This window comes from Benincasa hispida, chromosome 1 (assembly GCF_027475165.1).
Source record: "Benincasa hispida cultivar pf3 chromosome 1, pf3_genome.v1.1, whole genome shotgun sequence".
Classification (NCBI taxonomy): Eukaryota; Viridiplantae; Streptophyta; class Magnoliopsida; order Cucurbitales; family Cucurbitaceae; genus Benincasa; species Benincasa hispida.
Window position 1 is genome coordinate 36,140,272 of NC_143478.1, and position 6,000 is coordinate 36,146,271.

Consider the following 6,000-nt stretch of genomic DNA (forward strand, 5'->3'; position numbering starts at 1 on the left):
TTAAATTTCAGAACAGAGGAGGAGATGTGCTAGGAATAGTATTTTTTTTTTAACATGTGTTGTTTTCTGTTTATCATAGTTCTTTATATCTTTTTTTAAATGAACATTTGTTAAGAGCCAAATTTTGGAAGCAAAAACATATTTAAAAAGATTATATTCTTTTAGATCCCATTTAGTAATTATTTGATTTCAAAATAATGTAGTTTTTAAAAACATGTTTGATTTTTTAAATTTGGTTAAGAATCTAACTCTTATCTATACTATATTAAAAGGGGCAAAATGTTGAGAATTTTTATCTTCCCATTTTACCCCTAATTTTTAATTATATCCCTAACCTGTCCTTGACTTAATAGTTAGTTATTTAAAACTCACATATCAAAACCTCATGTAGATACCTTTTTAACAAATCTCCTTTAACAAACATCCTTTCATTAGTTATCAATATCCTATATAAAAGTAACCATCATCGACGTATAAGTGTTTCTCCAAATCCTTCTTGTGGTATTGAATTCGACCACTGAAGAGAGAATGAATAGACAATAGGAAAGAAAGCAATAATTTTAATCATTGGCACTTTCACTGACAATATCTTCGAGAAAAAAAGGCACTCAATAAAATAATGTAAGTATTTACTTTTGTTATATACATTTTTTTCTAAATCGATAAATCCTTCATGTATTGAATTCAAGCATTGACGAGAGAATGGGAGACAACAAGGAAGGGGAGATAATTCTAATTACCGGCGGTAACATTTTTAGAAAAAATATTTAAATTTCATGTTTTCAATATTATATGGAAGAAAGCAATATTACATGGAAGAAAGAGATATAGAGGGAGAAATTGAGAAAAATGGGAAGAATGAGGAGTTAGAAAAATAAGGAGATTTTATTCGTTTAAAATTTTCTTAATTTTAATAGCACAAACATTCATCTTCTCTATTTTCCAAAATCTTATTGTTCATTTAAGTTTTATAATCATTATCCTCTCATCTTTCATGTGAGTTTTTTTTTTCTAAATGAATGAATGCATAATCGATTGAAAGAAGAGAAAGTTAGTTGAGGTGAATGAGAAAAATGCGTGAATGAAGAAGATTGAGATGTAGAGAGAAGATTTGAGAAAATTAAGGGAGATGGAGAGAGTTAAAATATAGGATCTTGGAAAATTCTTATAAATAGAAAAATATTTAAAAATATTTAAACTCAATAGCAAAAAGTTCCAAAAGTACAATACTTTTGGAAACTTTTGAAACTTTTTGCTATAAAATGTAGCTATTTTTAAATATTTTTTTATATTTTAAAAGACTCCTAATATGGTTTTTTTTATAGGCAACAGATATTATCATAAATATTTAAAATATTAAACTTTTGAGATTCGTGATTTTTAACCAACAAAACTAACAAAATCTTTGAAATGAAAAAAAAAAATTAACTACAACTATACATAAATATCCACATAATTAGAATATTCATCTCATCCATATGTGTATATATATATATAAAAGACCAGTCCATAATATGTTAAAACCATGGTTTGGTTTTGAAAATTTTAGAAAATCTGTATTTAGTTATGTGGTTTATAAAAATTGTAGTATTCACATAATTTATTAGTTTGCTATATAATTTTAACCATAATTTCTTACCTATTTTGCTCTGGCTATATGTTTAATCAAAGTTAATAGGAGAAAGGTCCACATTTATAACAATCTTTCCTCAATTTCATAGTTAAAACATAATCGTAAAAAATAAATTATTCAATTTTTTTTAAGAAAATTATTCACAACTGTTAGAATGTATTGTGATTATCATATATTTTAATTCAATTAGTAACACTTCATTTTGAGAAAAAGTTCTCGAATGAAATATTTTTAAAAGTTTTAAAGTACAACTAAAATTGGTTTTTAGAAAATAAAAAATAATAGTCATTAAAAAAATAATTAGAATAAGGATAAGTTTTTTTTTTCGAAGTCGCGATATAAATTATAAGGTGATGATTATTTCATATAATGTCTTGTGAAAAAAAAGTTCATCATATTTCTTGGTTGAATAACTAAAATGAAAAATGTATTTTATTATTTTTAACATAAATCACAATATATTTTTATGAAAATAAGGTTAAAATAATGACATAAATAAATTTTAAACAAAAAATAAACATTTTTTGTTTCTATGAATTAAGGCTAGGTTTGTCATTGCGTTAGGGTTAAAATCATGCATTATCCTTTTAGCTTTTAGATTCTCCTAAAATCAGGTAGAATTTTTAATTAATATTTAGTTTTTAATTTTATACTTTAAAAAGAAGACTTATTTTATATATTTATCTATCTCTCACCTAATCAAATCTATGTTCTATTTTTCATGAGTTAAATGAATCTTTTATATATACCATATTCTTTTTTTTTTAAAAAGCTATTTTCTTTAATATTTAAAAATTAATCTATAATAAACAAAATTTATCTTACTAAACATTTATTTAGAATTTTAAATTACAAAAAATTTTAAAAAAATGATTATAAGTCTATTTTAGTTATTATATATAAAATAAGATGTTTTTGTATCTATTTATCAAACATTTTTTAACCTACTTTTTCAAGTTTAAGCTTAAATTTACCAAACACTATATTACTTCTTCTGCCAGAAATTATTTTAAAAGTTATAGCAATCCCAATCAGAGCCTAAAACTATATGATTTCAGGTATATCTCTATAATACAATACTAAAATATTAGCGTATTTATTTTAAATTTTAATTACTAGCACAATTTTTTACTTTGTATGAGATATAATTCTTTTAATGAAATTAAAAAAAAACGATAATATGAAAACACTGAAATAAAATTTGTTACATTACTCACTTTTAAAATAATATAGTAATTATAACAAAACTGTAATATTTATAAAATACTAAAAATCTTTGTATATTTCAAAACTTTTAATTAAAGTTACGAGATTTCACGTACAATGCACGTATTTCTTAACTAGTACTCACAAAAATGTAAAGGAAATAAGCTTAATTTTAAAAAGCGAAAAACAAAAACCAAAATTGTTACTAGAGAATTTTCAAGAAATCAAAGTTACTAATAAGGTAGACATAACGAGTAATTAACATTTAGCTTTCCTAGAGGTTGAAGATTCGATCTCTCATTTTTGCAATGTTGTAAAGAAAAAAACAAGTAATAAACATTTATGAGCTTAATTTGTCAATATTAATAATAATTGTTCACACGAGGTTTCCGGAGAAACGTGTTTCGTGGAGTTGAACTTAAGTTGGTGTTGATGTTGGAGTTGATTTGATGCGATGTAGTTCGATCTCTAATACTTGATCCTCTGATTCTCTCTCAGTTGGGTGAATATGCTTGACTTGGAGAAGAAAAGCACCGAACGTTCTTGAAGTAGAAGTTGGAAGCTTAGAGTAGAAGTCTTGGAAGAGTATTTGTGTTTTCAAAGGTCTTCTGCCTTATAGGAGTGCAGCTTCAGCAGTCTTGGAAGCTTGAAGTAGAAGTTTTGGAAGAGTATTTATGTCTTCAAAGGTCTTCTGCCTTATAGGAGTACAGCTTCATGAGTCTTGGAAGCTTGAAGTAGAAGTCTTGGAAGAGTATTTATGTCTTCAAAGGTCTTCTGCCTTATAGAAGTACAGCTTCAGGAGTCTTGGAAGCTTGAAGTAGAAGTCTTGAAAGAGTATTTGTGTCTTCAAAGGTCTTCTGCCTTATAGGAGTGCAGCTTCAGGAGTCTTGGAAGCTTGAAGTAGAAGTCATGGAAGAGTATTTGTTCTGCCTTATAGGAGTGCAGCTTCAGAAGTCTTGGAAGCTTAAAGTAGAAGTCTTGGAAGAGTATTTGTGTCTTCAAAGGTCTTCTGCCTTATAAAAGTATAGCTTCAGGAGTCTTGGGAGTCCTCTGCTTGTTAGTGAATTCTCTCTGGGTCTTCTGAGTGTAGAAAATGCTACCTTACAAATGAAGAGAACTTCTCTATTTATAGAGTTCTCAAGTAGGCTTCGTAGGCTTCATAGGCTTTGTTGGTCTATGGGCCTGACCCTTGGGCTCAATTAGTTGGTTTTGGGCCTGATCTGGAATTCAGGTCCAATTCAACTTTTTTGTAGTTTGGACTTTAAGCCTAAATAATAATATCAATTTGAATTTGATCTCATCTGATTCATCCACGTAACGTCATCGAAACTTGTCTTCAATTCAATTCGGAACATGTGTCAACTTCTAATTGGACCCAAAGTCAATGATTTAGAAATTCATCGTTAATTTAGCAAACGACGTGGTGACTTGTGATTGGTCCAAAATTTCTCATTCAACAAATGCCCCCTTTTTGAGATTTATGCACGTATATGGGTGGATGAATCTCGAAAAAATGTAATTTGAGATCAAAGTATGATTTTTGACTCTTTTAATTTGGTGCATCATTATGATCAAAATATGAGAATTTAGCTCAAAATTTTGATTTGAAATCTTGTTCGTTTGACACACTTTCGCTAAGTAAACTTTAATTTGAACTAAAGTAGGATTTATGTTCCACTTTAATTGCAAATTTAATTTAACTTAATTCAAATTCAGAATAGAATTTGGGGTGAAATTGAATCTTGATCAATTTTGGTTTGAGATAAAAATTTGGGATATGCTCAATTTTACTTGGAAATGAATATAGAAACTAAGGTTGATTTAAATTTGAGATAAAATTTGGAATATAACCAAATTTTGACTTGGAATTTTATTCATAACTCAATATCAAGGTTAACCATTCGAATATTGATAAAATTTGGGATATAGCCAAATTTTAATTGGGACGGATTTGACATTTACTCACTCGATTTGGCTGGCTTGAATTTAGCATAAAAATTTGGATTAGAAGCATTAGACTGAGATTTGAAATAACAGTTGATTTTAATTCCAATTTGAATGGAATATGAATTTGAACTTAAATGGAAGAGATTTTGGAGAGCCAACGTATTGGAAGACAGCCTTACTAGCGAGATCAGGCCATTAGTAGTGATACCAAGCCATTATCAGCGATACCAAGCCGTTACTAGTGAGATCAGACCATTACCAGCGAGATCTAGCCATTACCAGCGATACCAAGCCATTACTAGCGATACCAGGCCATTACCAGCGATATCAAGCCATCACCAGCGATACCTTACCAACTTAACCAGGAACTTAATTTGAGAATCGAATTCGATTCGTTTAACAACTGAAGAAGGAATGATACTCTGTTGCCAGAGACAAGAAGAAGAAGAGGACGAAGAAGAGTGTAGAAACATAGAATATCTACATCTTCAAGGTGTTGAAGCAAGTTCATCCAGACATCGGTATTTCCAGCAAGGCCATGGGTATCATGAACAGCTTCATCAACTATATCTTCGAGAATTGGCCAAACACGTTGTCTCTGAAGGCACCAAGGCGGTGACTAAGTTCACAAGTTCATCTCCTTTCATAATCTTCTGTTTGCAGTGCTTGCAATTAGCACGTGAAGTTTGTTGGAAAGAGCGAGATTTTGAGCGAGAAAGTAGAAGAGAGCGAGAGTGGAGAAAGCGAGATTTTAGGAGAGAGCGACACTAGTGAGAGCGAGATTGTGAGCGAGAAAGTGGGAGAGAGCGAGATTTTGGAGAGAGCGACACTGGAGAGAGCAAGATTGTGGGAGAGAGTGACACTGGAGAGAGCGAGATCATGGGAGATAACGAGATTGTGAGCGAGAAAGTGAGAGAGAGCGAGAGTGGAGAGAGCGAGATTTTGGAGAGAGCGACATTGGAGAGAGTGAGATCAGTTAGAGCATTTCGAGCGAGATTGTGGGAGAGAGCGACACCAGTGAAGGGATTTCGAGCGAGATTCTCCCTTATTATTATTATTATTATTTTATTAATAATTTTTTTCTCTCTCAGGCAGCTGTTTGCTTTGTGGCTAGCGATACCAGCCTTAGTGAGATTTCCTTTCCCATACTGTAGGCTTATGCCAGATTCTCTCAAATCTTAAGCTCAAAACTCCTCGTCGTTGAATCTGGGGAT